The sequence below is a fragment of the Ranitomeya variabilis genome, chromosome 1 (assembly GCF_051348905.1).
Source record: "Ranitomeya variabilis isolate aRanVar5 chromosome 1, aRanVar5.hap1, whole genome shotgun sequence".
Classification (NCBI taxonomy): Eukaryota; Metazoa; Chordata; class Amphibia; order Anura; family Dendrobatidae; genus Ranitomeya; species Ranitomeya variabilis.
Genome location: NC_135232.1, coordinates 770,722,367 through 770,741,466, shown reverse-complemented (window position 1 = coordinate 770,741,466; position 19,100 = coordinate 770,722,367). Strand labels below are relative to the sequence as shown.

The following is a 19,100-nucleotide window of genomic DNA, read 5'->3' as shown; positions in this document are numbered from 1 at the left end:
GCACCACAGCGGGTCTTTTCAAGAGATATAAAATTGTAAGGGAAAGCTTTGATAAACCCCCCCCCTCCCCCCCAAAAAAAAAAGAAACTTGCCCAGCCTCAAGCTGCTTAGCATTTGCGATCTAACCAGAGCTGGCACATTCAGCTTAGAGTGGCCAATGACAGATTGTTCACACCAGTGCGGCTCTTTTCAAGAGGAATACAATCGTCAGGGAAAGCTTGGATCAAAACGAAAAAACCAAGTCAACGGTACCAGGGATTCCCAGCCAGTCTCCCATGCTGGTACTTGCCTAGCCTCAAGCTGCTTAGCATTTGCGATCTGACGAGGGCAGGCACATTCAGCTTAGTGTGGCCATTGACCGATTGCTTTCGCGTCTGCTAGTCTTTTCAAGATGAAAACAATCGTAAGGGAAAGCTTTGAGAAAAACAAAATAGCAAGTCAACGGTACCGGGGATTCCCAGCCAGTCTCCCATGCCGGTACTTGCCCAGCCTCAAGCTGCTTAGCGTTTGCGATCTGACGAGGGCAGGCACATTCAGCTTAGAGTGGCCATTGACGGACAACTAGCACCACAGCGGGTCTTTTCAAGAGATATAAAATTGTAAGGGAAAGCTTTGATAAACCCCCCCCCCAAAAAAAAAAAAAAAAAAGAAAAAAGAAACTTGCCCAGCCTCAAGCTGCTTAGCATTTGCGATCTGACCAGAGCTGGCACATTCAGCTTAGAGTGGCCAATGACAGATTGTTCAAACCAGTGCGGCTCTTTTCAAGAGGAATACAATCGTCAGGGAAAGCTTGGATCAAAACGAAAAAACCAAGTCAACGGTACCAGGGATTCCCAGCCAGTCTCCCATGCTGGTACTTGCCTAGCCTCAAGCTGCTTAGCATTTGCGATCTGACGAGGGCAGGCACATTCAGCTTAGTGTGGCCATTGACCGATTGCTTTCGCGTCTGCTAGTCTTTTCAAGATGAAAACAATCGTAAGGGAAAGCTTTGAGAAAAAAAAAATGGCAAGTCAACGGTACCGGGGATTCCCAGCCAGTCTCCCATGCCGGTACTTGCCCAGCCTCAAGCTGCTTAGCGTTTGCGATCTGACGAGGGCAGGCACATTCAGCTTAGAGTGGCCATTGACGGACAACTAGCACCACAGCGGGTCTTTTCAAGAGATATAAAATTGTAAGGGAAAGCTTTGATAAACCCCCCCCCCCCAAAAAAAAAAAAAATAAACTTGCCCAGCCTCAAGCTGCTTAGCATTTGCGATCTGACCAGAGCTGGCACATTCAGCTTAGAGTGGCCAATGACAAATTGTTCACACCAGTGCGGCTCTTTTCAAGAGGAATACAATCGTTAGGGAAAGCTTGGATCAAAACGAAAAAACCAAGTCAACGGTACCAGGGATTCCCAGCCAGTCTCCCATGGTGGTACTTGCCTAGCCCCAAGCTGCTTAGCATTTGCGATCTGACGAGGGCAGGCACATTCAGCTTAGTGTGGCCATTGACCGATTGCTTTCGCGTCTGCTAGTCTTTTCAAGATGAAAACAATCGTAAGGGAAAGCTTTGAGAAAAACAAAATAGCAAGTCAACGGTACCGGGGATTCCCAGCCAGTCTCCCATGCCGGTACTTGCCCAGCCTCAAGCTGCTTAGCGTTTGCGATCTGACGAGGGCAGGCACATTCAGCTTAGAGTGGCCATTGACAGACAACTAGCACCACAGCGGGTCTTTTCAAGAGATATAAAATTGTAAGGGAAAGCTTTGATAAACCCCCCCCCCAAAAAAAAAAAAAAAGAAACTTGCCCAGCCTCAAGCTGCTTAGCATTTGCGATCTAACCAGAGCTGGCACATTCAGCTTAGAGTGGCCATTGACAGATTGTTCACACCAGTGCGGCTCTTTTCAAGAGGAATACAATCGTCAGGGAAAGCTTGGATCAAAACGAAAAAACCAAGTCAACGGTACCAGGGATTCCCAGCCAGTATCCCATGCTGGTACTTGCCTAGCCTCAAGCTGCTTAGCATTTGCGATCTGACGAGGGCAGGCACATTCAGCTTAGTGTGGCCATTGACCGATTGCTTTCGCGTCTGCTAGTCTTTTCAAGATGAAAACAATCGTAAGGGAAAGCTTTGAGAAAAACAAAATAGCAAGTCAACGGTACCAGGGATTCCCAGCCAGTCTCCCATGCCGGTACTTGCCCAGCCTCAAGCTGCTTAGCGTTTGCGATCTGACGAGGGCAGGCACATTCAGCTTAGAGTGGCCATTGACGGACAACTAGCACCACAGCGGGTCTTTTCAAGAGATATAAAATTGTAAGGGAAAGCTTTGATAAACCCCCCCCCCAAAAAAAAAAAAAAAGAAACTTGCCCAGCCTCAAGCTGCTTAGCATTTGCGATCTAACCAGAGCTGGCACATTCAGCTTAGAGTGGCCAATGACAGATTGTTCACACCAGTGCGGCTCTTTTCAAGAGGAATACAATCGTCAGGGAAAGCTTGGATCAAAACGAAAAAACCAAGTCAACGGTACCAGGGATTCCCAGCCAGTCTCCCATGCTGGTACTTGCCTAGCCTCAAGCTGCTTAGCATTTGCGATCTGACGAGGGCAGGCACATTCAGCTTAGTGTGGCCATTGACCGATTGCTTTCGCGTCTGCTAGTCTTTTCAAGATGAAAACAATCGTAAGGGAAAGCTTTGAGAAAAACAAAATAGCAAGTCAACGGTACCGGGGATTCCCAGCCAGTCTCCCATGCCGGTACTTGCCCAGCCTCAAGCTGCTTAGCGTTTGCGATCTGACGAGGGCAGGCACATTCAGCTTAGAGTGGCCATTGACGGACAACTAGCACCACAGCGGGTCTTTTCAAGAGATATAAAATTGTAAGGGAAAGCTTTGATAAACCCCCCCCCAAAAAAAAAAAAAAAAAAGAAAAAAGAAACTTGCCCAGCCTCAAGCTGCTTAGCATTTGCGATCTGACCAGAGCTGGCACATTCAGCTTAGAGTGGCCAATGACAGATTGTTCAAACCAGTGCGGCTCTTTTCAAGAGGAATACAATCGTCAGGGAAAGCTTGGATCAAAACGAAAAAACCAAGTCAACGGTACCAGGGATTCCCAGCCAGTCTCCCATGCTGGTACTTGCCTAGCCTCAAGCTGCTTAGCATTTGCGATCTGACGAGGGCAGGCACATTCAGCTTAGTGTGGCCATTGACCGATTGCTTTCGCGTCTGCTAGTCTTTTCAAGATGAAAACAATCGTAAGGGAAAGCTTTGAGAAAAACAAAATAGCAAGTCAACGGTACCGGGGATTCCCAGCCAGTCTCCCATGCCGGTACTTGCCCAGCCTCAAGCTGCTTAGCGTTTGTGATCTGACGAGGGCAGGCACATTCAGCTTAGAGTGGCCATTGACGGACAACTAGCACCACAGCGGGTCTTTTCAAGAGATATAAAATTGTAAGGGAAAGCTTTGATAAACCCCCCCCCCCAAAAAAAAAAAAAAAGAAACTTGCCCAGCCTCAAGCTGCTTAGCATTTGCGATCTAACCAGAGCTGGCACATTCAGCTTAGAGTGGCCAATGACAGATTGTTCACACCAGTGCGGCTCTTTTCAAGAGGAATACAATCGTCAGGGAAAGCTTGGATCAAAACGAAAAAACCAAGTCAACGGTACCAGGGATTCCCAGCTAGTCTCCCATGCTGGTACTTGCCTAGTCTCAAGCTGCTTAGCATTTGCGATCTGACGAGGGCAGGCACATTCAGCTTAGTGTGGCCATTGACCGATTGCTTTCGCGTCTGCTAGTCTTTTCAAGATGAAAACAATCGTAAGGGAAAGCTTTGAGAAAAACAAAATAGCAAGTCAACGGTAGCGGGGATTCCCAGCCAGTCTCCCATGCCGGTACTTGCCCAGCCTCAAGCTGCTTAGCGTTTGCGATCTGACGAGGGCAGGCACATTCAGCTTAGAGTGGCCATTGACGGACAACTAGCACCACAGCGGGTCTTTTCAAGAGATATAAAATTGTAAGGGAAAGCTTTGATAAACCCCCCCCAAAAAAAAAAAAAAAAAAAAAAAAAAAAAAGAAACTTGCCCAGCCTCAAGCTGCTTAGCATTTGCGATCTGACCAGAGCTGGCACATTCAGCTTAGAGTGGCCATTGACAGATTGTTCAAACCAGTGCGGCTCTTTTCAAGAGGAATACAATCGTCAGGGAAAGCTTGGATCAAAACGAAAAAACCAAGTCAACGGTACCAGGGATTCCCAGCCAGTCTCCCATGCTGGTACTTGCCTAGCCTCAAGCTGCTTAGCATTTGCGATCTGACGAGGGCAGGCACATTCAGCTTAGTGTGGCCATTGACCGATTGCTTTCGCGTCTGCTAGTCTTTTCAAGATGAAAACAATCGTAAGGGAAAGCTTTGAGAAAAAAAAAATAGCAAGTCAACGGTACCGGGGATTCCCAGCCAGTCTCCCATGCCGGTACTTGCCCAGCCTCAAGCTGCTTAGCGTTTGCGATCTGACGAGGGCAGGCACATTCAGCTTAGAGTGGCCATTGACGGACAACTAGCACCACAGCGGGTCTTTTCAAGAGATATAAAATTGTAAGGGAAAGCTTTGATAAACCCCCCCCCCAAAAAAAAAAAAAAAAGAAACTTGCCCAGCCTCAAGCTGCTTAGCATTTGCGATCTAACCAGAGCTGGCACATTCAGCTTAGAGTGGCCAATGACAGATTGTTCACACCAGTGCGGCTCTTTTCAAGAGGAATACAATCGTCAGGGAAAGCTTGGATCAAAACGAAAAAACCAAGTCAACGGTACCAGGGATTCCCAGCCAGTCTCCCATGCTGGTACTTGCCTAGCCTCAAGCTGCTTAGCATTTGCGATCCGACGAGGGCAGGCACATTCAGCTTAGTGTGGCCATTGACCGATTGCTTTCGCGTCTGCTAGTCTTTTCAAGATGAAAACAATCGTAAGGGAAAGCTTTGAGAAAAACAAAATAGCAAGTCAACGGTACCAGGGATTCCCAGCCAGTCTCCCATGCCGGTACTTGCCCAGCCTCAAGCTGCTTAGCGTTTGCGATCTGACGAGGGCAGGCACATTCAGCTTAGAGTGGCCATTGACGGACAACTAGCACCACAGCGGGTCTTTTCAAGAGATATAAAATTGTAAGGGAAAGCTTTGATAAACCCCCCCCCCCAAAAAAAAAAAAAAGAAACTTGCCCAGCCTCAAGCTGCTTAGCATTTGCGATCTAACCAGAGCTGGCACATTCAGCTTAGAGTGGCCAATGACAGATTGTTCACACCAGTGCGGCTCTTTTCAAGAGGAATACAATCGTCAGGGAAAGCTTGGATCAAAACGAAAAAACCAAGTCAACCGTACCAGGGATTCCCAGCCAGTCTCCCATGCTGGTACTTGCCTAGCCTCAAGCTGCTTAGCATTTGCGATCTGACGAGGGCAGGCACATTCAGCTTAGTGTGGCCATTGACCGTTTGCTTTCGCGTCTGCTAGTCTTTTCAAGATGAAAACAATCGTAAGGGAAAGCTTTGAGAAAAACAAAATAGCAAGTCAACGGTACCGGGGATTCCCAGCCAGTCTCCCATGCCGGTACTTGCCCAGCCTCAAGCTGCTTAGCGTTTGCGATCTGACGAGGGCAGGCACATTCAGCTTAGAGTGGCCATTGACGGACAACTAGCACCACAGCGGGTCTTTTCAAGAGATATAAAATTGTAAGGGAAAGCTTTGATAAACCCCCCCCCCCAAAAAAAAAAAAAAAGAAACTTGCCCAGCCTCAAGCTGCTTAGCATTTGCGATCTAACCAGAGCTGGCACATTCAGCTTAGAGTGGCCAATGACAGATTGTTCACACCAGTGCGGCTCTTTTCAAGAGGAATACAATCGTCAGGGAAAGCTTGGATCAAAACGAAAAAACCAAGTCAACGGTACCAGGGATTCCCAGCCAGTCTCCCATGCTGGTACTTGCCTAGCCTCAAGCTGCTTAGCATTTGCGATCTGACGAGGGCAGGCACATTCAGCTTAGTGTGGCCATTGACCGATTGCTTTTGCGTCTGCTAGTCTTTTCAAGATGAAAACAATCGTAAGGGAAAGCTTTGAGAAAAACAAAATAGCAAGTCAACAGTACCGGGGATTCCCAGCCAGTCTCCCATGCCGGTACTTGCCCAGCCTCAAGCTGCTTAGCGTTTGCGATCTGACGAGGGCAGGCACATTCAGCTTAGAGTGGCCATTGACGGACAACTAGCACCACAGCGGGTCTTTTCAAGAGATATAAAATTGTAAGGGAAAGCTTTGATAAACCCCCCCCCCCCAAAAAAAAAAAAAAAAAGAAAAAAGAAACTTGCCCAGCCTCAAGCTGCTTAGCATTTGCGATCTGACCAGAGCTGGCACATTCAGCTTAGAGTGGCCAATGACAGATTGTTCAAACCAGTGCGGCTCTTTTCAAGAGGAATACAATCGTCAGGGAAAGCTTGGATCAAAACGAAAAAACCAAGTCAACGGTACCAGGGATTCCCAGCCAGTCTCCCATGCTGGTACTTGCCTAGCCTCAAGCTGCTTAGCATTTGCGATCTGACGAGGGCAGGCACATTCAGCTAAGTGTGGCCATTGACCGATTGCTTTCGCGTCTGCTAGTCTTTTCAAGATGAAAACAATCGTAAGGGAAAGCTTTGAGAAAAAAAAAATAGCAAGTCAACGGTACCGGGGATTCCCAGCCAGTCTCCCATGCCGGTACTTGCCCAGCCTCAAGCTGCTTAGCGTTTGCGATCTGACGAGGGCAGGCACATTCAGCTTAGAGTGTCCATTGACGGACAACTAGCACCACAGCGGGTCTTTTCAAGAGATATAAAATTGTAAGGGAAAGCTTTGATAAACCCCCCCCCCCCAAAAAAAAAAAAAGAAACTTGCCCAGCCTCAAGCTGCTTAGCATTTGCGATCTGACCAGAGCTGGCACATTCAGCTTAGAGTGGCCAATGACAAATTGTTCACACCAGTGCGGCTCTTTTCAAGAGGAATACAATCGTTAGGGAAAGCTTGGATCAAAACGAAAAAAACAAGTCAACGGTACCAGGGATTCCCAGCCAGTCTCCCATGCTGGTACTTGCCTAGCCCCAAGCTGCTTAGCATTTGCGATCTGACGAGGGCAGGCACATTCAGCTTAGTGTGGCCATTGACCGATTGCTTTCGCGTCTGCTAGTCTTTTCAAGATGAAAACAATCGTAAGGGAAAGCTTTGAGAAAAACAAAACAGCAAGTCAACGGTACCGGGGATTCCCAGCCAGTCTCCCATGCCGGTACTTGCCCAGCCTCAAGCTGCTTAGCGTTTGCGATCTGACGAGGGCAGGCACATTCAGCTTAGAGTGGCCATTGACGGACAACTAGCACCACAGCGGGTCTTTTCAAGAGATATAAAATTGTAAGGGAAAGCTTTGATAAACCCCCCCCCCAAAAAAAAAAAAAAAGAAACTTGCCCAGCCTCAAGCTGCTTAGCATTTGCGATCTAACCAGAGCTGGCACATTCAGCTTAGAGTGGCCAATGACAGATTGTTCACACCAGTGCGGCTCTTTTCAAGAGGAATACAATCGTCAGGGAAAGCTTGGATCAAAACGAAAAAACCAAGTCAACCGTACCAGGGATTCCCAGCCAGTCTCCCATGCTGGTACTTGCCTAGCCTCAAGCTGCTTAGCATTTGCGATCTGACGAGGGCAGGCACATTCAGCTTAGTGTGGCCATTGACCGATTGCTTTCGCGTCTGCTAGTCTTTTCAAGATGAAAACAATCGTAAGGAAAAGCTTTGAGAAAAACAAAATAGCAAGTCAACGGTACCGGGGATTCCCAGCCAGTCTCCCATGCCGGTACTTGCCCAGCCTCAAGCTGCTTAGCGTTTGCGATCTGACAAGGGCAGGCACATTCAGCTTAGAGTGGCCATTGACGGACAACTAGCACCACAGCGGGTCTTTTCAAGAGATATAAAATTGTAAGGGAAAGCTTTGATAAACCCCCCCCCCCCCAAAAAAAAAAAAAAAAAGAAAAAAGAAACTTGCCCAGCCTCAAGCTGCTTAGCATTTGCGATCTGACCAGAGCTGGCACATTCAGCTTAGAGTGGCCAATGACAGATTGTTCAAACCAGTGCGGCTCTTTTCAAGAGGAATACAATCGTCAGGGAAAGCTTGGATCAAAACGAAAAAACCAAGTCAACGGTACCAGGGATTCCCAGCCAGTCTCCCATGCTGGTACTTGCCTAGCCTCAAGCTGCTTAGCATTTGCGATCTGACGAGGGCAGGCACATTCAGCTTAGTGTGGCCATTGACCGATTGCTTTCGCGTCTGCTAGTCTTTTCAAGATGAAAACAATCGTAAGGGAAAGCTTTGAGAAAAAAAAAATAGCAAGTCAACGGTACCGGGGATTCCCAGCCAGTCTCCCATGCCGGTACTTGCCCAGCCTCAAGCTGCTTAGCGTTTGCGATCTGACGAGGGCAGGCACATTCAGCTTAGAGTGGCCATTGACGGACAACTAGCACCACAGCGGGTCTTTTCAAGAGATATAAAATTGTAAGGGAAAGCTTTGATAAACCCCCCCCCCCAAAAAAAAAAAAAAAAGAAACTTGCCCAGCCTCAAGCTGCTTAGCATTTGCGATCTAACCAGAGCTGGCACATTCAGCTTAGAGTGGCCAATGACAGATTGTTCACACCAGTGCGGCTCTTTTCAAGAGGAATACAATCGTCAGGGAAAGCTTGGATCAAAACGAAAAAACCAAGTCAACGGTACCAGGGATTCCCAGCCAGTCTCCCATGCTGGTACTTGCCTAGCCTCAAGCTGCTTAGCATTTGCGATCTGACGAGGGCAGGCACATTCAGCTTAGTGTGGCCATTGACCGATTGCTTTTGCGTCTGCTAGTCTTTTCAAGATGAAAACAATCGTAAGGGAAAGCTTTGAGAAAAACAAAATAGCAAGTCAACGGTACCGGGGATTCCCAGCCAGTCTCCCATGCCGGTACTTGCCCAGCCTCAAGCTGCTTAGCGTTTAGCGATCTGACGAGGGCAGGCACATTCAGCTTAGAGTGGCCATTGACGGACAACTAGCACCACAGCGGGTCTTTTCAAGAGATATAAAATTGTAAGGGAAAGCTTTGATAAACCCCCCCCCCAAAAAAAAAAAAAAAAAAGAAAAAAGAAACTTGCCCAGCCTCAAGCTGCTTAGCATTTGCGATCTGACCAGAGCTGGCACATTCAGCTTAGAGTGGCCAATGACAGATTGTTCAAACCAGTGCGGCTCTTTTCAAGAGGAATACAATCGTCAGGGAAAGCTTGGATCAAAACGAAAAAACCAAGTCAACGGTACCAGGGATTCCCAGCCAGTCTCCCATGCTGGTACTTGCCTAGCCTCAAGCTGCTTAGCATTTGCGATCTGACGAGGGCAGGCACATTCAGCTAAGTGTGGCCATTGACCGATTGCTTTCGCGTCTGCTAGTCTTTTCAAGATGAAAACAATCGTAAGGGAAAGCTTTGAGAAAAAAAAAATAGCAAGTCAACGGTACCGGGGATTCCCAGCCAGTCTCCCATGCCGGTACTTGCCCAGCCTCAAGCTGCTTAGCGTTTGCGATCTGACGAGGGCAGGCACATTCAGCTTAGAGTGGCCATTGACGGACAACTAGCACCACAGCGGGTCTTTTCAAGAGATATAAAATTGTAAGGGAAAGCTTTGATAAACCCCCCCCCCCCAAAAAAAAAAAAAGAAACTTGCCCAGCCTCAAGCTGCTTAGCATTTGCGATCTGACCAGAGCTGGCACATTCAGCTTAGAGTGGCCAATGACAAATTGTTCACACCAGTGCGGCTCTTTTCAAGAGGAATACAATCGTTAGGGAAAGCTTGGATCAAAACGAAAAAACCAAGTCAACGGTACCAGGGATTCCCAGCCAGTCTCCCATGCTGGTACTTGCCTAGCCCCAAGCTGCTTAGCATTTGCGATCTGACGAGGGCAGGCACATTCAGCTTAGTGTGGCCATTGACCGATTGCTTTCGCGTCTGCTAGTCTTTTCAAGATGAAAACAATCGTAAGGGAAAGCTTTGAGAAAAACAAAATAGCAAGTCAACGGTACCGGGGATTCCCAGCCAGTCTCCCATGCCGGTACTTGCCCAGCCTCAAGCTGCTTAGCGTTTGCGATCTGACGAGGGCAGGCACATTCAGCTTAGAGTGGCCATTGACGGACAACTAGCACCACAGCGGGTCTTTTCAAGAGATATAAAATTGTAAGGGAAAGCTTTGATAAACCCCCCCCCCCAAAAAAAAAAAAAAAAAAAGAAACTTGCCCAGCCTCAAGCTGCTTAGCATTTGCGATCTGACCAGAGCTGGCACATTCAGCTTAGAGTGGCCAATGACAGATTTTTCAAACCAGTGCGGCTCTTTTCAAGAGGAATACAATCGTCAGGGAAAGCTTGGATCAAAACGAAAAAACCAAGTCAACGGTACCAGGGATTCCCAGCCAGTCTCCCATGCTGGTACTTGCCTAGCCTCAAGCTGCTTAGCATTTGCGATCTGACGAGGGCAGGCACATTCAGCTTAGTGTGGCCATTGACCGATTGCTTTCGCGTCTGCTAGTCTTTTCAAGATGAAAACAATCGTAAGGGAAAGCTTTGAGAAAAACAAAATAGCAAGTCAACGGTACCGGGGATTCCCAGCCAGTCTCCCATGCCAGTACTTGCCCAGCCTCAAGCTGCTTAGCGTTTGCGATCTGACGAGGGCAGGCACATTCAGCTTAGAGTGGCCATTGACGGACAACTAGCACCACAGCGGGTCTTTTCAAGAGATATAAAATTGTAAGGGAAAGCTTTGATAAACCCCCCCCCCAAAAAAAAAAAAAAAAAAAGAAACTTGCCCAGCCTCAAGCTGCTTAGCATTTGCGATCTGACCAGAGCTGGCACATTCAGCTTAGAGTGGCCAATGACAGATTGTTCAAACCAGTGCGGCTCTTTTCAAGAGGAATACAATCGTCAGGGAAAGCTTGGATCAAAACGAAAAAACCAAGTCAACGGTACCAGGGATTCCCAGCCAGTCTCCCATGCTGGTACTTGCCTAGCCTCAAGCTGCTTAGCATTTGCGATCTGACGAGGGCAGGCACATTCAGCTTAGTGTGGCCATTGACCGATTGCTTTCGCGTCTGCTAGTCTTTTCAAGATGAAAACAATCGTAAGGGAAAGCTTTGAGAAAAAAAAAATAGCAAGTCAACGGTACCGGGGATTCCCAGCCAGTCTCCCATGCCGGTACTTGCCCAGCCTCAAGCTGCTTAGCATTTGCGATCTGACGAGGGCAGGCACATTCAGCTTAGAGTGGCCATTGACGGACAACTAGCACCACAGCGGGTCTTTTCAAGAGATATAAAATTGTAAGGGAAAGCTTTGATAAACCCCCCCCCCCAAAAAAAAAAAAAAGAAACTTGCCCAGCCTCAAGCTGCTTAGCATTTGCGATCTAACCAGAGCTGGCACATTCAGCTTAGAGTGGCCAATGACAGATTGTTCACACCAGTGCGGCTCTTTTCAAGAGGAATACAATCGTCAGGGAAAGCTTGGATCAAAACGAAAAAACCAAGTCAACGGTACCAGGGATTCCCAGCCAGTCTCCCATGCTGGTACTTGCCTAGCCTCAAGCTGCTTAGCATTTGCGATCTGACGAGGGCAGGCACATTCAGCTTAGTGTGGCCATTGACCGATTGCTTTCGCGTCTGCTAGTCTTTTCAAGATGAAAACAATCGTAAGGGAAAGCTTTGAGAAAAACAAAATAGCAAGTCAACGGTACCAGGGATTCCCAGCCAGTCTCCCATGCCGGTACTTGCCCAGCCTCAAGCTGCTTAGCGTTTGCGATCTGACGAGGGCAGGCACATTCAGCTTAGAGTGGCCATTGACGGACAACTAGCACCACAGCGGGTCTTTTCAAGAGATATAAAATTGTAAGGGAAAGCTTTGATAAACCCCCCCCCCCCAAAAAAAAAAAAAAGAAACTTGCCCAGCCTCAAGCTGCTTAGCATTTGCGATCTAACCAGAGCTGGCACATTCAGCTTAGAGTGGCCAATGACAGATTGTTCACACCAGTGCGGCTCTTTTCAAGAGGAATACAATCGTCAGGGAAAGCTTGGATCAAAACAAAAAAACCAAGTCAACGGTACCAGGGATTCCCAGCCAGTCTCCCATGCTGGTACTTGCCTAGCCTCAAGCTGCTTAGCATTTGCGATCTGACGAGGGCAGGCACATTCAGCTTAGTGTGGCCATTGACCGATTGCTTTCGCGTCTGCTAGTCTTTTCAAGATGAAAACAATCGTAAGGGAAAGCTTTGAGAAAAACAAAAAAGCAAGTCAACGGTACCGGGGATTCCCAGCCAGTCTCCCATGCCGGTACTTGCCCAGCCTCAAGCTGCTTAGCGTTTGCGATCTGACGAGGGCAGGCACATTCAGCTTAGAGTGGCCATTGACGGACAACTAGCACCACAGCGGGTCTTTTCAAGAGATATAAAATTGTAAGGGAAAGCTTTGATAAACCCCCCCCCCAAAAAAAAAAAAAAAAAAGAAAAAAGAAACTTGCCCAGCCTCAAGCTGCTTAGCATTTGCGATCTGACCAGAGCTGGCACATTCAGCTTAGAGTGGCCAATGACAGATTGTTCAAACCAGTGCGGCTCTTTTCAAGAGGAATACAATCGTCAGGGAAAGCTTGGATCAAAACGAAAAAACCAAGTCAACGGTACCAGTGATTCCCAGCCAGTCTCCCATGCTGGTACTTGCCTAGCCTCAAGCTGCTTAGCATTTGCGATCTGACGAGGGCAGGCACATTCAGCTTAGTGTGGCCATTGACCGATTACTTTCGCGTCTGCTAGTCTTTTCAAGATGAAAACAATCGTAAGGGAAAGCTTTGAGAAAAAAAAAATAGCAAGTCAACGGTACCGGGGATTCCCAGCCAGTCTCCCATGCCGGTACTTGCCCAGCCTCAAGCTGCTTAGCGTTTGCGATCTGACGAGGGCAGGCACATTCAGCTTAGAGTGGCCATTGACGGACAACTAGCACCACAGCGGGTCTTTTCAAGAGATATAAAATTGTAAGGGAAAGCTTTGATAACCCCCCCCCCCCAAAAAAAAAAAAAAAAAAGAAACTTGCCCAGCCTCAAGCTGCTTAGCATTTGCGATCTGACCAGAGCTGGCACATTCAGCTTAGAGTGGCCAATGACAAATTGTTCACACCAGTGCGGCTCTTTTCAAGAGGAATACAATCGTTAGGGAAAGCTTGGATCAAAACGAAAAAACCAAGTCAACGGTACCAGGGATTCCCAGCCAGTCTCCCATGCTGGTACTTGCCTAGCCCCAAGCTGCTTAGCATTTGCGATCTGACGAGGGCAGGCACATTCAGCTTAGTGTGGCCATTGACCGATTGCTTTCGCGTCTGCTAGTCTTTTCAAGATGAAAACAATCGTAAGGGAAAGCTTTGAGAAAAACAAAATAGCAAGTCAACGGTACCGGGGATTCCCAGCCAGTCTCCCATGCCGGTACTTGCCCAGCCTCAAGCTGCTTAGCGTTTGCGATCTGACGAGGGCAGGCACATTCAGCTTAGAGTGGCCATTGACGGACAACTAGCACCACAGCGGGTCTTTTCAAGAGATATAAAATTGTAAGGGAAAGCTTTGATAAACCCCCCCCCCCAAAAAAAAAAAAAGAAACTTGCCCAGCCTCAAGCTGCTTAGCATTTGCAATCTAACCAGAGCTGGCACATTCAGCTTAGAGTGGCCAATGACAGATTGTTCACACCAGTGCGGCTCTTTTCAAGAGGAATACAATCGTCAGGGAAAGCTTGGATCAAAACGAAAAAACCAAGTCAACGGTACCAGGGATTCCCAGCCAGTCTCCCATGCTGGTACTTGCCTAGCCTCAAGCTGCTTAGCATTTGCGATCTGACGAGGGCAGGCACATTCAGCTTAGTGTGGCCATTGACCGATTGCTTTCGCGTCTGCTAGTCTTTTCAAGATGAAAACAATCGTAAGGGAAAGCTTTGAGAAAAACAAAATAGCAAGTCAACGGTACCGGGGATTCCCAGCCAGTCTCCCATGCCGGTACTTGCCCAGCCTCAAGCTGCTTAGCGTTTGTGATCTGACGAGGGCAGGCACATTCAGCTTAGAGTGGCCATTGACGGACAACTAGCACCACAGCGGGTCTTTTCAAGAGATATAAAATTGTAAGGGAAAGCTTTGATAAACCCCCCCCCCCAAAAAAAAAAAAAAAGAAACTTGCCCAGCCTCAAGCTGCTTAGCATTTGCGATCTAACCAGAGCTGGCACATTCAGCTTAGAGTGGCCAATGACAGATTGTTCACACCAGTGCGGCTCTTTTCAAGAGGAATACAATCGTCAGGGAAAGCTTGGATCAAAACGAAAAAACCAAGTCAACGGTACCAGGGATTCCCAGCTAGTCTCCCATGCTGGTACTTGCCTAGTCTCAAGCTGCTTAGCATTTGCGATCTGACGAGGGCAGGCACATTCAGCTTAGTGTGGCCATTGACCGATTGCTTTCGCGTCTGCTAGTCTTTTCAAGATGAAAACAATCGTAAGGGAAAGCTTTGAGAAAAACAAAATAGCAAGTCAACGGTAGCGGGGATTCCCAGCCAGTCTCCCATGCCGGTACTTGCCCAGCCTCAAGCTGCTTAGCGTTTGCGATCTGACGAGGGCAGGCACATTCAGCTTAGAGTGGCCATTGACGGACAACTAGCACCACAGCGGGTCTTTTCAAGAGATATAAAATTGTAAGGGAAAGCTTTGATAAACCCCCCCCAAAAAAAAAAAAAAAAAAAAAAAAAAAAAAGAAACTTGCCCAGCCTCAAGCTGCTTAGCATTTGCGATCTGACCAGAGCTGGCACATTCAGCTTAGAGTGGCCATTGACAGATTGTTCAAACCAGTGCGGCTCTTTTCAAGAGGAATACAATCGTCAGGGAAAGCTTGGATCAAAACGAAAAAACCAAGTCAACGGTACCAGGGATTCCCAGCCAGTCTCCCATGCTGGTACTTGCCTAGCCTCAAGCTGCTTAGCATTTGCGATCTGACGAGGGCAGGCACATTCAGCTTAGTGTGGCCATTGACCGATTGCTTTCGCGTCTGCTAGTCTTTTCAAGATGAAAACAATCGTAAGGGAAAGCTTTGAGAAAAAAAAAATAGCAAGTCAACGGTACCGGGGATTCCCAGCCAGTCTCCCATGCCGGTACTTGCCCAGCCTCAAGCTGCTTAGCGTTTGCGATCTGACGAGGGCAGGCACATTCAGCTTAGAGTGGCCATTGACGGACAACTAGCACCACAGCGGGTCTTTTCAAGAGATATAAAATTGTAAGGGAAAGCTTTGATAAACCCCCCCCCCAAAAAAAAAAAAAAAAGAAACTTGCCCAGCCTCAAGCTGCTTAGCATTTGCGATCTAACCAGAGCTGGCACATTCAGCTTAGAGTGGCCAATGACAGATTGTTCACACCAGTGCGGCTCTTTTCAAGAGGAATACAATCGTCAGGGAAAGCTTGGATCAAAACGAAAAAACCAAGTCAACGGTACCAGGGATTCCCAGCCAGTCTCCCATGCTGGTACTTGCCTAGCCTCAAGCTGCTTAGCATTTGCGATCCGACGAGGGCAGGCACATTCAGCTTAGTGTGGCCATTGACCGATTGCTTTCGCGTCTGCTAGTCTTTTCAAGATGAAAACAATCGTAAGGGAAAGCTTTGAGAAAAACAAAATAGCAAGTCAACGGTACCAGGGATTCCCAGCCAGTCTCCCATGCCGGTACTTGCCCAGCCTCAAGCTGCTTAGCGTTTGCGATCTGACGAGGGCAGGCACATTCAGCTTAGAGTGGCCATTGACGGACAACTAGCACCACAGCGGGTCTTTTCAAGAGATATAAAATTGTAAGGGAAAGCTTTGATAAACCCCCCCCCCAAAAAAAAAAAAAAAGAAACTTGCCCAGCCTCAAGCTGCTTAGCATTTGCGATCTAACCAGAGCTGGCACATTCAGCTTAGAGTGGCCAATGACAGATTGTTCACACCAGTGCGGCTCTTTTCAAGAGGAATACAATCGTCAGGGAAAGCTTGGATCAAAACGAAAAAACCAAGTCAACCGTACCAGGGATTCCCAGCCAGTCTCCCATGCTGGTACTTGCCTAGCCTCAAGCTGCTTAGCATTTGCGATCTGACGAGGGCAGGCACATTCAGCTTAGTGTGGCCATTGACCGTTTGCTTTCGCGTCTGCTAGTCTTTTCAAGATGAAAACAATCGTAAGGGAAAGCTTTGAGAAAAACAAAATAGCAAGTCAACGGTACCGGGGATTCCCAGCCAGTCTCCCATGCCGGTACTTGCCCAGCCTCAAGCTGCTTAGCGTTTGCGATCTGACGAGGGCAGGCACATTCAGCTTAGAGTGGCCATTGACGGACAACTAGCACCACAGCGGGTCTTTTCAAGAGATATAAAATTGTAAGGGAAAGCTTTGATAAACCCCCCCCCCCAAAAAAAAAAAAAAAGAAACTTGCCCAGCCTCAAGCTGCTTAGCATTTGCGATCTAACCAGAGCTGGCACATTCAGCTTAGAGTGGCCAATGACAGATTGTTCACACCAGTGCGGCTCTTTTCAAGAGGAATACAATCGTCAGGGAAAGCTTGGATCAAAACGAAAAAACCAAGTCAACGGTACCAGGGATTCCCAGCCAGTCTCCCATGCTGGTACTTGCCTAGCCTCAAGCTGCTTAGCATTTGCGATCTGACGAGGGCAGGCACATTCAGCTTAGTGTGGCCATTGACCGATTGCTTTCGCGTCTGCTAGTCTTTTCAAGATGAAAACAATCGTAAGGGAAAGCTTTGAGAAAAAAAAAATAGCAAGTCAACGGTACCGGGGATTCCCAGCCAGTCTCCCATGCCGGTACTTGCCCAGCCTCAAGCTGCTTAGCGTTTGCGATCTGACGAGGGCAGGCACATTCAGCTTAGAGTGGCCATTGACGGACAACTAGCACCACAGCGGGTCTTTTCAAGAGATATAAAATTGTAAGGGAAAGCTTTGATAAACCCCCCCCCCCCAAAAAAAAAAAAAGAAACTTGCCCAGCCTCAAGCTGCTTAGCATTTGCGATCTGACCAGAGCTGGCACATTCAGCTTAGAGTGGCCAATGACAAATTGTTCACACCAGTGCGGCTCTTTTCAAGAGGAATACAATCGTTAGGGAAAGCTTGGATCAAAACGAAAAAACCAAGTCAACGGTACCAGGGATTCCCAGCCAGTCTCCCATGCTGGTACTTGCCTAGCCCCAAGCTGCTTAGCATTTGCGATCTGACGAGGGCAGGCACATTCAGCTTAGTGTGGCCATTGACCGATTGCTTTCGCGTCTGCTAGTCTTTTCAAGATGAAAACAATCGTAAGGGAAAGCTTTGAGAAAAACAAAATAGCAAGTCAACGGTACCGGGGATTCCCAGCCAGTCTCCCATGCCGGTACTTGCCCAGCCTCAAGCTGCTTAGCGTTTGCGATCTGACGAGGGCAGGCACATTCAGCTTAGAGTGGCCATTGACGGACAACTAGCACCACAGCGGGTCTTTTCAAGAGATATAAAATTGTAAGGGAAAGCTTTGATAAACCCCCCCCCCCAAAAAAAAAAAAAAAAAAAAGAAACTTGCCCAGCCTCAAGCTGCTTAGCATTTGCGATCTGACCAGAGCTGGCACATTCAGCTTAGAGTGGCCAATGACAGATTTTTCAAACCAGTGCGGCTCTTTTCAAGAGGAATACAATCGTCAGGGAAAGCTTGGATCAAAACGAAAAAACCAAGTCAACGGTACCAGGGATTCCCAGCCAGTCTCCCATGCTGGTACTTGCCTAGCCTCAAGCTGCTTAGCATTTGCGATCTGACGAGGGCAGGCACATTCAGCTTAGTGTGGCCATTGACCGATTGCTTTCGCGTCTGCTAGTCTTTTCAAGATGAAAACAATCGTAAGGGAAAGCTTTGAGAAAAACAAAATAGCAAGTCAACGGTACCGGGGATTCCCAGCCAGTCTCCCATGCCAGTACTTGCCCAGCCTCAAGCTGCTTAGCGTTTGCGATCTGACGAGGGCAGGCACATTCAGCTTAGAGTGGCCATTGACGGACAACTAGCACCACAGCGGGTCTTTTCAAGAGATATAAAATTGTAAGGGAAAGCTTTGATAAACCCCCCCCCCAAAAAAAAAAAAAAAAAAAAGAAACTTGCCCAGCCTCAAGCTGCTTAGCATTTGCGATCTGACCAGAGCTGGCACATTCAGCTTAGAGTGGCCAATGACAGATTGTTCAAACCAGTGCGGCTCTTTTCAAGAGGAATACAATCGTCAGGGAAAGCTTGGATCAAAACGAAAAAACCAAGTCAACGGTACCAGGGATTCCCAGCCAGTCTCCCATGCTGGTACTTGCCTAGCCTCAAGCTGCTTAGCATTTGCGATCTGACGAGGGCAGGCACATTCAGCTTAGTGTGGCCATTGACCGATTGCTTTCGCGTCTGCTAGTCTTTTCAAGATGAAAACAATCGTAAGGGAAAGCTTTGAGAAAAAAAAAATAGCAAGTCAACGGTACCGGGGATTCCCAGCCAGTCTCCCATGCCGGTACTTGCCCAGCCTCAAGCTGCTTAGCATTTGCGATCTGACGAGGGCAGGCACATTCAGCTTAGAGTGGCCATTGACGGACAACTAGCACCACAGCGGGTCTTTTCAAGAGATATAAAATTGTAAGGGAAAGCTTTGATAAACCCCCCCCCCCAAAAAAAAAAAAAAGAAACTTGCCCAGCCTCAAGCTGCTTAGCATTTGCGATCTAACCAGAGCTGGCACATTCAGCTTAGAGTGGCCAATGACAGATTGTTCACACCAGTGCGGCTCTTTTCAAGAGGAATACAATCGTCAGGGAAAGCTTGGATCAAAACGAAAAAACCAAGTCAACGGTACCAGGGATTCCCAGCCAGTCTCCCATGCTGGTACTTGCCTAGCCTCAAGCTGCTTAGCATTTGCGATCTGACGAGGGCAGGCACATTCAGCTTAGTGTGGCCATTGACCGATTGCTTTCGCGTCTGCTAGTCTTTTCAAGATGAAAACAATCGTAAGGGAAAGCTTTGAGAAAAACAAAAT

At 47.8% G+C, this 19,100-nt stretch overlaps 61 pseudogenes; all 61 read right to left on the bottom strand.

The window, feature by feature from the left end:
- Positions 1-240: 240 nt before the first annotated feature.
- Positions 241-359, bottom strand: LOC143795108 (5S ribosomal RNA; annotated as a pseudogene).
- A 77-nt stretch (positions 360-436) lies between these two features.
- On the bottom strand, positions 437-555 carry LOC143799499 (5S ribosomal RNA; annotated as a pseudogene).
- A 257-nt stretch (positions 556-812) lies between these two features.
- On the bottom strand, positions 813-931 carry LOC143795096 (5S ribosomal RNA; annotated as a pseudogene).
- A 77-nt stretch (positions 932-1,008) lies between these two features.
- LOC143798989 (5S ribosomal RNA) lies at positions 1,009-1,127 on the bottom strand (annotated as a pseudogene).
- Positions 1,128-1,375: 248 nt separating this feature from the next.
- On the bottom strand, positions 1,376-1,494 carry LOC143798520 (5S ribosomal RNA; annotated as a pseudogene).
- A 77-nt stretch (positions 1,495-1,571) lies between these two features.
- Positions 1,572-1,690, bottom strand: LOC143798988 (5S ribosomal RNA; annotated as a pseudogene).
- Positions 1,691-1,937: 247 nt separating this feature from the next.
- LOC143798518 (5S ribosomal RNA) lies at positions 1,938-2,056 on the bottom strand (annotated as a pseudogene).
- A 77-nt stretch (positions 2,057-2,133) lies between these two features.
- LOC143798653 (5S ribosomal RNA) lies at positions 2,134-2,252 on the bottom strand (annotated as a pseudogene).
- A 247-nt stretch (positions 2,253-2,499) lies between these two features.
- LOC143795084 (5S ribosomal RNA) lies at positions 2,500-2,618 on the bottom strand (annotated as a pseudogene).
- Positions 2,619-2,695: 77 nt separating this feature from the next.
- On the bottom strand, positions 2,696-2,814 carry LOC143798987 (5S ribosomal RNA; annotated as a pseudogene).
- Positions 2,815-3,070: 256 nt separating this feature from the next.
- On the bottom strand, positions 3,071-3,189 carry LOC143795072 (5S ribosomal RNA; annotated as a pseudogene).
- Positions 3,190-3,633: 444 nt separating this feature from the next.
- Positions 3,634-3,752, bottom strand: LOC143798509 (5S ribosomal RNA; annotated as a pseudogene).
- Positions 3,753-4,208: 456 nt separating this feature from the next.
- Positions 4,209-4,327, bottom strand: LOC143795061 (5S ribosomal RNA; annotated as a pseudogene).
- Positions 4,328-4,404: 77 nt separating this feature from the next.
- LOC143798932 (5S ribosomal RNA) lies at positions 4,405-4,523 on the bottom strand (annotated as a pseudogene).
- A 248-nt stretch (positions 4,524-4,771) lies between these two features.
- LOC143798485 (5S ribosomal RNA) lies at positions 4,772-4,890 on the bottom strand (annotated as a pseudogene).
- A 77-nt stretch (positions 4,891-4,967) lies between these two features.
- LOC143798652 (5S ribosomal RNA) lies at positions 4,968-5,086 on the bottom strand (annotated as a pseudogene).
- Positions 5,087-5,333: 247 nt separating this feature from the next.
- Positions 5,334-5,452, bottom strand: LOC143800545 (5S ribosomal RNA; annotated as a pseudogene).
- A 77-nt stretch (positions 5,453-5,529) lies between these two features.
- LOC143799498 (5S ribosomal RNA) lies at positions 5,530-5,648 on the bottom strand (annotated as a pseudogene).
- A 248-nt stretch (positions 5,649-5,896) lies between these two features.
- LOC143795049 (5S ribosomal RNA) lies at positions 5,897-6,015 on the bottom strand (annotated as a pseudogene).
- Positions 6,016-6,092: 77 nt separating this feature from the next.
- LOC143800505 (5S ribosomal RNA) lies at positions 6,093-6,211 on the bottom strand (annotated as a pseudogene).
- Positions 6,212-6,469: 258 nt separating this feature from the next.
- On the bottom strand, positions 6,470-6,588 carry LOC143797987 (5S ribosomal RNA; annotated as a pseudogene).
- Positions 6,589-6,665: 77 nt separating this feature from the next.
- LOC143800739 (5S ribosomal RNA) lies at positions 6,666-6,784 on the bottom strand (annotated as a pseudogene).
- Positions 6,785-7,031: 247 nt separating this feature from the next.
- On the bottom strand, positions 7,032-7,150 carry LOC143798111 (5S ribosomal RNA; annotated as a pseudogene).
- Positions 7,151-7,227: 77 nt separating this feature from the next.
- LOC143799496 (5S ribosomal RNA) lies at positions 7,228-7,346 on the bottom strand (annotated as a pseudogene).
- A 247-nt stretch (positions 7,347-7,593) lies between these two features.
- LOC143800544 (5S ribosomal RNA) lies at positions 7,594-7,712 on the bottom strand (annotated as a pseudogene).
- A 455-nt stretch (positions 7,713-8,167) lies between these two features.
- LOC143795036 (5S ribosomal RNA) lies at positions 8,168-8,286 on the bottom strand (annotated as a pseudogene).
- A 77-nt stretch (positions 8,287-8,363) lies between these two features.
- LOC143799495 (5S ribosomal RNA) lies at positions 8,364-8,482 on the bottom strand (annotated as a pseudogene).
- A 249-nt stretch (positions 8,483-8,731) lies between these two features.
- Positions 8,732-8,850, bottom strand: LOC143795023 (5S ribosomal RNA; annotated as a pseudogene).
- Positions 8,851-9,304: 454 nt separating this feature from the next.
- LOC143797986 (5S ribosomal RNA) lies at positions 9,305-9,423 on the bottom strand (annotated as a pseudogene).
- Positions 9,424-9,500: 77 nt separating this feature from the next.
- On the bottom strand, positions 9,501-9,619 carry LOC143798986 (5S ribosomal RNA; annotated as a pseudogene).
- Positions 9,620-9,866: 247 nt separating this feature from the next.
- Positions 9,867-9,985, bottom strand: LOC143798110 (5S ribosomal RNA; annotated as a pseudogene).
- Positions 9,986-10,062: 77 nt separating this feature from the next.
- On the bottom strand, positions 10,063-10,181 carry LOC143799494 (5S ribosomal RNA; annotated as a pseudogene).
- Positions 10,182-10,433: 252 nt separating this feature from the next.
- LOC143795012 (5S ribosomal RNA) lies at positions 10,434-10,552 on the bottom strand (annotated as a pseudogene).
- A 77-nt stretch (positions 10,553-10,629) lies between these two features.
- Positions 10,630-10,748, bottom strand: LOC143798754 (5S ribosomal RNA; annotated as a pseudogene).
- Positions 10,749-10,999: 251 nt separating this feature from the next.
- Positions 11,000-11,118, bottom strand: LOC143795000 (5S ribosomal RNA; annotated as a pseudogene).
- A 77-nt stretch (positions 11,119-11,195) lies between these two features.
- Positions 11,196-11,314, bottom strand: LOC143800397 (5S ribosomal RNA; annotated as a pseudogene).
- A 247-nt stretch (positions 11,315-11,561) lies between these two features.
- On the bottom strand, positions 11,562-11,680 carry LOC143794988 (5S ribosomal RNA; annotated as a pseudogene).
- Positions 11,681-11,757: 77 nt separating this feature from the next.
- LOC143798651 (5S ribosomal RNA) lies at positions 11,758-11,876 on the bottom strand (annotated as a pseudogene).
- A 248-nt stretch (positions 11,877-12,124) lies between these two features.
- On the bottom strand, positions 12,125-12,243 carry LOC143794977 (5S ribosomal RNA; annotated as a pseudogene).
- Positions 12,244-12,320: 77 nt separating this feature from the next.
- On the bottom strand, positions 12,321-12,439 carry LOC143798984 (5S ribosomal RNA; annotated as a pseudogene).
- A 257-nt stretch (positions 12,440-12,696) lies between these two features.
- Positions 12,697-12,815, bottom strand: LOC143798600 (5S ribosomal RNA; annotated as a pseudogene).
- Positions 12,816-12,892: 77 nt separating this feature from the next.
- Positions 12,893-13,011, bottom strand: LOC143798931 (5S ribosomal RNA; annotated as a pseudogene).
- A 251-nt stretch (positions 13,012-13,262) lies between these two features.
- LOC143798109 (5S ribosomal RNA) lies at positions 13,263-13,381 on the bottom strand (annotated as a pseudogene).
- Positions 13,382-13,458: 77 nt separating this feature from the next.
- On the bottom strand, positions 13,459-13,577 carry LOC143799493 (5S ribosomal RNA; annotated as a pseudogene).
- Positions 13,578-13,823: 246 nt separating this feature from the next.
- Positions 13,824-13,942, bottom strand: LOC143794965 (5S ribosomal RNA; annotated as a pseudogene).
- Positions 13,943-14,386: 444 nt separating this feature from the next.
- On the bottom strand, positions 14,387-14,505 carry LOC143798508 (5S ribosomal RNA; annotated as a pseudogene).
- Positions 14,506-14,961: 456 nt separating this feature from the next.
- LOC143794953 (5S ribosomal RNA) lies at positions 14,962-15,080 on the bottom strand (annotated as a pseudogene).
- A 77-nt stretch (positions 15,081-15,157) lies between these two features.
- On the bottom strand, positions 15,158-15,276 carry LOC143798983 (5S ribosomal RNA; annotated as a pseudogene).
- A 248-nt stretch (positions 15,277-15,524) lies between these two features.
- LOC143798484 (5S ribosomal RNA) lies at positions 15,525-15,643 on the bottom strand (annotated as a pseudogene).
- Positions 15,644-15,720: 77 nt separating this feature from the next.
- LOC143798650 (5S ribosomal RNA) lies at positions 15,721-15,839 on the bottom strand (annotated as a pseudogene).
- Positions 15,840-16,086: 247 nt separating this feature from the next.
- On the bottom strand, positions 16,087-16,205 carry LOC143800543 (5S ribosomal RNA; annotated as a pseudogene).
- Positions 16,206-16,282: 77 nt separating this feature from the next.
- LOC143798982 (5S ribosomal RNA) lies at positions 16,283-16,401 on the bottom strand (annotated as a pseudogene).
- A 248-nt stretch (positions 16,402-16,649) lies between these two features.
- Positions 16,650-16,768, bottom strand: LOC143794941 (5S ribosomal RNA; annotated as a pseudogene).
- Positions 16,769-16,845: 77 nt separating this feature from the next.
- LOC143798981 (5S ribosomal RNA) lies at positions 16,846-16,964 on the bottom strand (annotated as a pseudogene).
- A 247-nt stretch (positions 16,965-17,211) lies between these two features.
- Positions 17,212-17,330, bottom strand: LOC143798108 (5S ribosomal RNA; annotated as a pseudogene).
- A 77-nt stretch (positions 17,331-17,407) lies between these two features.
- Positions 17,408-17,526, bottom strand: LOC143798980 (5S ribosomal RNA; annotated as a pseudogene).
- A 253-nt stretch (positions 17,527-17,779) lies between these two features.
- Positions 17,780-17,898, bottom strand: LOC143794930 (5S ribosomal RNA; annotated as a pseudogene).
- A 77-nt stretch (positions 17,899-17,975) lies between these two features.
- On the bottom strand, positions 17,976-18,094 carry LOC143798753 (5S ribosomal RNA; annotated as a pseudogene).
- Positions 18,095-18,346: 252 nt separating this feature from the next.
- On the bottom strand, positions 18,347-18,465 carry LOC143794917 (5S ribosomal RNA; annotated as a pseudogene).
- Positions 18,466-18,542: 77 nt separating this feature from the next.
- LOC143800409 (5S ribosomal RNA) lies at positions 18,543-18,661 on the bottom strand (annotated as a pseudogene).
- Positions 18,662-18,908: 247 nt separating this feature from the next.
- Positions 18,909-19,027, bottom strand: LOC143794905 (5S ribosomal RNA; annotated as a pseudogene).
- Positions 19,028-19,100: the final 73 nt, after the last annotated feature.